The sequence below is a fragment of the Anopheles aquasalis genome, chromosome 3 (genome assembly GCF_943734665.1).
Source record: "Anopheles aquasalis chromosome 3, idAnoAquaMG_Q_19, whole genome shotgun sequence".
Taxonomy (NCBI): Eukaryota; Metazoa; Arthropoda; class Insecta; order Diptera; family Culicidae; genus Anopheles; species Anopheles aquasalis.
Genome location: NC_064878.1, coordinates 21059255 through 21067659, shown reverse-complemented (window position 1 = coordinate 21067659; position 8405 = coordinate 21059255). Strand labels below are relative to the sequence as shown.

The 8405-nt window shown below is 43.7% G+C and overlaps 1 non-coding gene across 1 annotated transcript; it reads left to right on the top strand.

The window, feature by feature from the left end:
• Window positions 1-4996: 4996 nt before the first annotated feature.
• Trnaf-gaa (transfer RNA phenylalanine (anticodon GAA)) lies at window positions 4997-5069 on the top strand. Its single transcript has one exon. It is a non-coding gene; the product is annotated as a tRNA-Phe (tRNA).
• The last annotated feature ends 3336 nt before the right edge of the window (window positions 5070-8405 follow it).

Here is an 8405-nt window from a genome sequence, read left to right as displayed (position 1 = left end):
AGGCGTGAGGATGCTGAAGGTTCGCGGCGGCACTGTTAGAAGTGTCTTAATCATTGGCAATCATAGATGATTGATCGGAGTTAGATGGCCGGCGATCAAGGATGTTTTGCATAATGGTTTTTTTATTTCACTGTCCGTCCGGGATCCAGGTAATTGTGTTTTATGTTCTAAGCTAATACTTTTTTTCTCACAATGAAAGATGTTTTGCTTGAAGGACTACTGCATGAGGAAGTAGAGCATTAGTGATGATCAAGGAGTTTAGTTTTTGCTCTATTATTCTATTAATTCAAATAATCATTCCACAGGTCGGTAGATAGGCCGGATATGCTAAGGCATATCACATATTCTAGAAGGACTGCATCAACTACATGGGTTAAATGGCGTAGAACATCCTCTACAAAATATTCTCCATAGTCTCTAAGGACGCATTGCAGTCATACGCTGAAGAGATTACAAAAAAGTAGCACAGAAGATCCGGTAAAAGAACAAAAAGTTAATGAAAAGATGAGAGTATTTCAAAAGAATAAATTCTATCTGTTACTGGTTGAAGAAATGCTTTCTACACTTATAAAGTTTTCTTAGATCACGCTGACATTGATCAAATCATTACATTAATTCCAGAATTGTTCGATTGCCGCAGTTGTTTTTAACTACAGTGCTCGATTGCTGGTAGTCATCCTTTCTTCCTTCAAGTGTAAAAATGTTACAAGGACATTATAACTTCAATTATACTTAGAATGAAAAATGTATGTTAAATCCTCTTGATTTCGTAGCAATGTGGCCATGTTTCCCAACGGAAATAATCGCTATCTCTATTAAAAAGATGTTCTTCGACAATTAAACTGTATATGGACACTAAAACACGTCTCAAGACGGTCAAATTTATTCATCACGAACACGAACCTTCGCCCAAATTCTCACCAAATTTTGTCTACAGCTCTAACCGCATTCTAGAATGGTTTGCAAGAGACGTTTCAAAAGGGTTGTCGTCCAGAACGGCGTGCGTTCATCTAATTCCTGCCACCATGCTAACCAACACCGCAGACCGAGAAGTAATTAATTCCCCAAAAACATGCTGCAACAATTCGTGGAGTAGCTTAAAGCAGTAATAAAAATCCATTTTTGGGATGCGAGCCCCGACATCTTCTAATGAGGTGTTGATTTGGGTGACACGACCGCAGCTATCAAAATGGACACTTTATTCTTGGAGCTTGGCGCTTCATTCCCTGAGACCTGAGAGAGGTAAATCGAGTTCTAATGCTCATTTTGTGTTAGGAAGAGTTCTGTTGTTGTACTAGATTTTAACAGTATTCTCTGATTTCTTAAAGTTAGAAGACAATTTTGAACAACCTTACTCTAGTTTGCTAATTAGATTTGAATTAAAAAGCAGTTAATACATTTTAAAAAGTCATTTAGTCTACTTAAAAAAGGTGTTGTTACAATTATCGTCCCTGTCTTTACTCTTTTTATAATTCTTTCCTAAAAATTTTGCCCACAAACCCAATAAAACAAATGACTAATGATCCTGTGCTGGTGTTTCGCCATGACTGCACCGTGGGTCCTCCCGCTGCTCGCGATGAGCGCTGAGCACATTAAACTTCATCGACAACGGTTTGTGGTGAACAGCAGTTTGTCGAAACGAAATCGAACGGTTTTACGACTGCTACATGAGAGGCACGACACCGGTCATACGCCGTTATACGTTGTCGCGTTGGCGCTCGATTTCAAACCAGCGCACTCGCCACCGGGCACCGGACTCGGAATCGGATTTATGGCCCAATGTAACATGCGACCCACGACAGGCGTCGTCGACGTATGCCAAGTCCAAGTCCATTCTAGGATCTCGACCCCGGGGCCAAACCAAAAACCCCCTAGTCACGACTACAGGAAGTGCTGTCAGTGATCAAACGAGCGATCGAGCGAGCGATCGACCGTCAGAACTCGAATTCGCCATCTCGAGTACAGCAGCGAGTCGTCGGTGTGTGAGGTCTATTTATGGTAGATCGAGTAATGGCTCCGTGATCCGCACGGACCAGGCCACGCCGGAACGTTAGAAATTGAAAGTTCTTGCGGCGTCAGCCGTTCGCTACTGCGATCGAATCCGCTTCGGAATGCTTCCTCATCTAGATGGGCTCGGCTTGAAGGTTAGATCGACACAAAACAGACTCCTAGGCGGACACGAGGAACGCCACACCGGACGGTTTTAGCATTCATGTGGCTCATCAAACTCTGAGCAGCACAAGGAATGTCTGGCACAATTAAACAAAAAATATGCAAACAAAAGTTTATCCACCTCTGCATGAAATTAACGTTTTGGCTGATTTTTCATAGAAACCCTCACCCTAAAAATTTAAATCAAATGTTATTTGCTTCAGTTTTTATTTTACTTTATTTTGCTTTTTATTTTTCCAAAAAGACCCGATAGAAAAAAAGTTCTGTGTGAAACTATGTAGTAATGTAAGAAAAACACCTAAAAAAATTTATTCACTTCTATGTATTCTGTGGTACAGTTTTCTCTCTCCAAAGGAATTAAATAATCTTTTTTTTTCTCCACTTCAACGATGCATTTGAGTTCTTTAATCCCAAACACATCCCTTGAGACTCATTTGATAGCCTTATTACCAGAAATAATAGAGTTACGTTCCTTTTTAATCTGGGGGTTGCAAAATCAGCCAAGCCGTAAATTTCTTGCAGCGATGGATAAACTGTTTTTGCATACTCTAACTTAGTGCAAACAGTGCTAAACAAATGGGAATTCAGGAATATCAGGCTGCCCTTGCCCTCAACTCAAACCAATGGCGGTTCTATTGCGTATCCTGTTACCCTGTTGAGTGGCTTGATTTGTTTGCGAGCCCTCGAAATTCGATTCCAGAAACAACAATAAAACAACAAACGAAATAGGCTTACGCCAAGAAAGTGAAGGACCGCTATCAACACCGCTCGCTCTACGGTGCCCATGGGGTGCTCTTCTTAGCCGTGACAGGGCACCACCGCAGCGAATCCTATTAAGCCACACCAGAATCGAATCGATAAGACCAGTTCTCCAGCGACTCTAAGCCCTGTGCCCTGTCTTCTACCCGGAGAAGTGCTGAAATGTGCCATTTCCAAACCGAATCGCGACTCTCCGTTCTTCGCTGTGATCTTTGTCTATTTTCAAAATGACATCTCCAACCACCAGCACCAGCACGATCTGGTGAGATCTTAGTCTCGCAAACTGGACGGCTTAACCCGTGGCTTGCGGAATCTAATCCCATCGCAAACCATCGCAAGACGCCGTAACGACGCGAGAAACGAATTAAGTCAAAGCGTCTATCAATCAAATGTCTACGCGACAACCTGCTCTCTCTCTCTCTGTCTCTAGCTCTAGCTGCCCAAGGGGATTCTGCGCCCACGCCAAGGGCGCCCATTTTGTGACGCGGCTGAACACAATCAACGGTACATCTTTCCCACTTGACACTCTACTGGAGCTAGCTTGCGCACTGGCAATGAATCATGTTTCGCGTTGATTGTAGGCTGTGCTAGCCGTCAGCTGGAAGACAAATCAGATCAACAACGATGATGGTGTGGCTTGTTGGCTGACGGCGCCGCAGACGACGGGTGTCCTTGAAGGTGTTTCTCTGCGATGGAAGCGCCAGACACGCTTTGCTTGCTTGGTGCAGAAGCAGTTGAAACTTTGCAGCGCGCGCTTTTAAGGACGAGAACGCACATGAGGTGTTCGTTGACGTGGATGCGTCATCGACATCCTGATCATTATTTCATCATCATCACAATCAGCTCATCGACCTCGTACCAGTATCATACCAACAGGCGGCTTTCACTCTCCACTCCTAGGGTCTCTTATCCCCTTAATACGCTAATTGTGTGACCCTTATGTGTGCTGGCATGTCCTCATGTTGTTTGCTGGTTCTCCGGTAAACGACCAGAAGCAAAAACCGAATCATATTTCCATCACTCAATGCAAGGGGGACACGGAAGCCACTCACCGCATTAGAGACTCATCATCATTGCACCCCAAAAACCAAGAGGCCAGGACCCTCTGCACTGTTAATGACACCCAAATTGAGTGGGAAAGTGGGAAAATCAACTACCGCACACTGAGGAGGGGAATTGTTACGGTAACAAATTTCCCATCGGTAAACACCGTACCACGATCTGCCACGTCTGACGAAGAAGACCGTTGCTCATAATCTCCTTCGCGTTGTTGTTTCTCGGATTCTCGAGGGCGCGCGTCATGCAGAATTCGTTTGCTGTCGCAAAGGGGTGGCTCTTCGCTCGCCTTTGGGTAATAAAACGCGGAATGAACTCGAACCAAAGACCCGCATCGGGCGGCAACCAAGTGCGGGATTTGCAGCTCACAGGCGAGGGGAGGGGAATAGGGTCCTTCGTTCGCTTCGCATCCACCACAAGGGGTCTCGTCTCGGGGATGTGTGACAGGAGTGCGAGGATGAACTGTAGCGTGGTATAGGGAACGGTGGCCACGCTACGGTGGATAAAGTGTAGCGAAAACGTTCACATGTGACCAGCACGCGCTCCGTTCTCCGCTCAATTGATCGGGCCTCGATCGAGTGGCCCTCATGATGGTGGTCATGGACAGCCCAGTTATACGGGAATCCTTGAATGGGTCCCAAAAACAATACGTCCCGGTTTCGATGTCTTCTCGCCAGATCGCAAAGGGGTCCTTCCGAGCAAACCAGAACCGTTAACGACCACCAGCACACCAGCGGGGAGGTCCTTCCGTGTGCGGTTTTGGTTGCACTAACGGTTATTTTAGAGCGTGTCGCTCCCGTCCCGATTATGCTGGTAGTCGATGCAACAACGTGGGAGCATGTATTTGATGAATCAGGAGAGAGCGCGGAACGGGAGAGAGAGAGAGAGAATGCGCAGAGCATGTTTTGATGGACGCGCGCAGCGATTGCAGCGATGGAGCACCCACGTGCGAGGCCGCCGTGCGCCTCCATGTGCATCCGGCTCCATCTTTATGCTCCCCAAGGTATGTGCCGAAATAGCTCAGTTGGGAGAGCGTTAGACTGAAGATCTAAAGGTCCCCGGTTCAATCCCGGGTTTCGGCAGTGACTTAGGCGGGAAGAGGGATGGAGAGAGATCCGCTCTTTTTTATACGATTAAATAACGTAACACGTGAAGCAGTGATTATGTTCTTTTTACTTGTATTAACTTCGTGGATTACAATAAACTTTTTACAAAGTATCCTGTACTTTAGCTGGAATGATGTTTAACCCATCAGAGACAGTGTAAATGTAACGCTGACGGTTTAGCGACATTTTTTTAAACAAGGGGATGGTTGCTCAATCTCGCTTTCCCAAAATTGAAGGACATTAGGTTACCTGCAAGCAATAGGCAGTGCTGATGATCTATTTGTTTGAGTTGTTGCTAGTAGGAAGAGATCATTAAGTATTTATATGTTTATGCGTTAGTTGTTTTCAGTGGTTTTACATAAATAATGAGCCATTCAAGAATACTGTGTACTGTTTTTGCATAGATCAGATAGATGCAGCAGCGTAATTTATAGCTTCGAAGTAATATTTTTTCAATGATTGCTTTCAATGACTTGTTGAATTTGTTGGTGCTCAATGTCAATTGATGCTTATACAAATACAGTGACGTACGCAAATAAAAATCCATTAAAGAATATGATTTTAAGTGCCGTGAAAGATCATGTTTCTGCAATGGTATACATTTTTTTTCTTGTAGAGTAAAGCATGTGCTTTATTTCAGCATACCTGTTTCTAAATTTACATTCAGCATGAAACAGAACAATATATTTCATGTTAGAATCTACCGTTTTACTTTTGGTTAGTAATACGGCAAATTGATTTGAGCTTGACGATCAACAGATCGTGCTTAGATCTCCAGTTCGCGAAAGGATGAATTATGAAAGGAGTTCGTCGCGGAAACATTTTAAAAGCAAGCTTGTTTGTCACGTCTAGTCACTATTTGCAACTAATCTGACATTCAATAGGCAATATCTCTGTAGCATTGATTGGTTATCTGCTATAAAAACTCTTAATTGAGGTCTAATTATAGATACCTTTTTATCAAATGTAACAACTTGTTCGAGATGATCTTCAATTCCAACTCAATCCAGAAACTTAAAGATGATCAAGTAGTGTATCTTCATCTGTTGGTCAGCTAGTACATCCCAAAAATTGGTCAAGTTTTCCGGATTGAAGTCATCAAAGCACCAATGCTTATGTTTACAACCCCTTTACCCTTTACAACATGCATGAAAGTGCGTTCCTCATTAGCGCTGACATGGCTGTTTTGGCTATTGAAGAGCATAAAAGCCACATTAATGTCCACCGGTTGCCCGTTAATGTGCTTTGATGACATTTCTCCCAAAAAGAGAATGCGCCCGTTCCGGACCATATAGTGACCGCGGATACGACCGAGAACAGTGCACTGAACAGAACCTCAACAATAATCTGGCTCATAAATTTTGTTCTGAATTCCTCCCCCCACGAGGGGAAGACCTCGTTGTCCGTTTGTAATTAACTTACCCTGAGCGCTGGAGCGATCCACGAGTCATGCCGTAGGCGGATGCAGTCCAAAAAAACCCCCACCAGCCCGTAATGCGCCACCCAACATGTTCGGGCACATCAACAACAACAACAACAACAGCCTCCTCATTCACCATAAATCATGCATTTTACATTACTTTCACTATGGGTGTGTGCTCGGTGTGGTGGTCTTGGGCGGTGCGGTCCAAACAATTCCAGCTGATTGTCTGCCACCGGGCCTAGCCGGAAGTAGGTCATACATTTGGAGTCGAAGCCAGAAGCAACATAAAAAAAACCGCCGCATAACGCCGGACGTCGGAACACACCTCAACACACAGGTTGGTATGTTGGTTCCGGGCGGAGGTCCGGGCGCCATATGTGTATCACACGCCCATGGAGCCCCCGGTCGGTCGGTTGGTCGGTGGAACAAACAACAAACGCTGCCACCGAAACACCGAACACCCGTTATAAGCTCCGGTTGGCCAATGGCGGGCCTAGGACCATTGTTTGGTGGCTTTTCCGCATCGTATGCGCGTGCCGTAAACAATGGCACATTTTCACGTTTTCATACGGAAAAGCAATAGGAACTTGACATCGACTGAACACACAGAAACCACGTGGCGCCACCGCATCAGCACGCGGAGGAGGCGGAAGGTTAAACTGCGCCAACCGACGATCGATTGATTGTGCTTAGCGGCTGTGTCAGCACCTTTGGCGCTGGCTGACTGAATTACTTTTCATTTTCTTGGCCAACCGATGAGGGCGGCAACGAGGGACGTTCGCTAGACACGCGACACTCAAGCCTCCCGGATCTGTAAACGACCGTCAAGGGACCTGTACGGGAGTTCGATGACGTGCCAAGACACTCGCAGTGCGTTTGCTGATCGGTACGACACTTTGCAACAATTTGCAAGTCACTCGCATGAGATGAGACGACGATTGGGAAAAAGGAACGAACCAGAAAGTGACGATAAGATGCTACAGGGGTGATGGTGACTTATCAGCGAGGCGAGAAGCAAAACAGGGGATTTTTTATTGGGTTTTCAACAAAAAAGCTTGTTAAAATTGTGACTCAAGGACCATTAATTAAACTACGTTTGGAAGCGTTTTTTTTGCCTGAACCGCAAGGCTTATCGCTTGATTTAGTCAAAATGCTGTTTAAAGTTTATACTATCTCCTCATGAGATATTCTTTGCTGTCCAATTACGGATTGTCTTTTGACAAATGCACCTTTACACGAAAAATTTTGTTTTTTGAAACGAAAAGGTTTGTTTTTGAGTTTTGAGAAACTACTTATTTCATATCAACAATTTCTTGTATTGTCGTTTTGCATTCCAAAAAAAATAAAGATCACTTGACTTAGCAGAAGTGAAAGTAAAAAAATAGAAGAAGTTACCATTCACAGAAAGGACAGTGGCTCTGGAAACCTTCAAAGAACCTACACAATTAACGACACCAGCAAGATACAAAGTGCAATAAAGCTGACAAGAAGAAGGCAGTTCTTGAATTTCTGATTGATTTTTAAAAGATTTTTAAGCAGTATGTTTCTCGATTTTCTTTTAAAAATTTATCTATATGATCTACAGCAAATAGATTTACATCGTTGAGATATGATGACTATGATTTCAGACTATGAAATGGATTATTAAAATTATTGAGATGTTTAACCACCTCTAATGCATTTATTTGGCATCCATAAGGCCATAATTGGTTTTTAGCATACATCTAGCAATGCAGCAAAAACCGTTCATTGGTCCAAAGTGACCAACAATTAATAGTACTCCAGGATGACATTTTACAGTTTTAAGCTGTTATAAAAACATAAACATTTTATCCTATTACTAAAAGTCCTTATATTTCATTTTACACTAATGAATTGTTGTTAAAAAC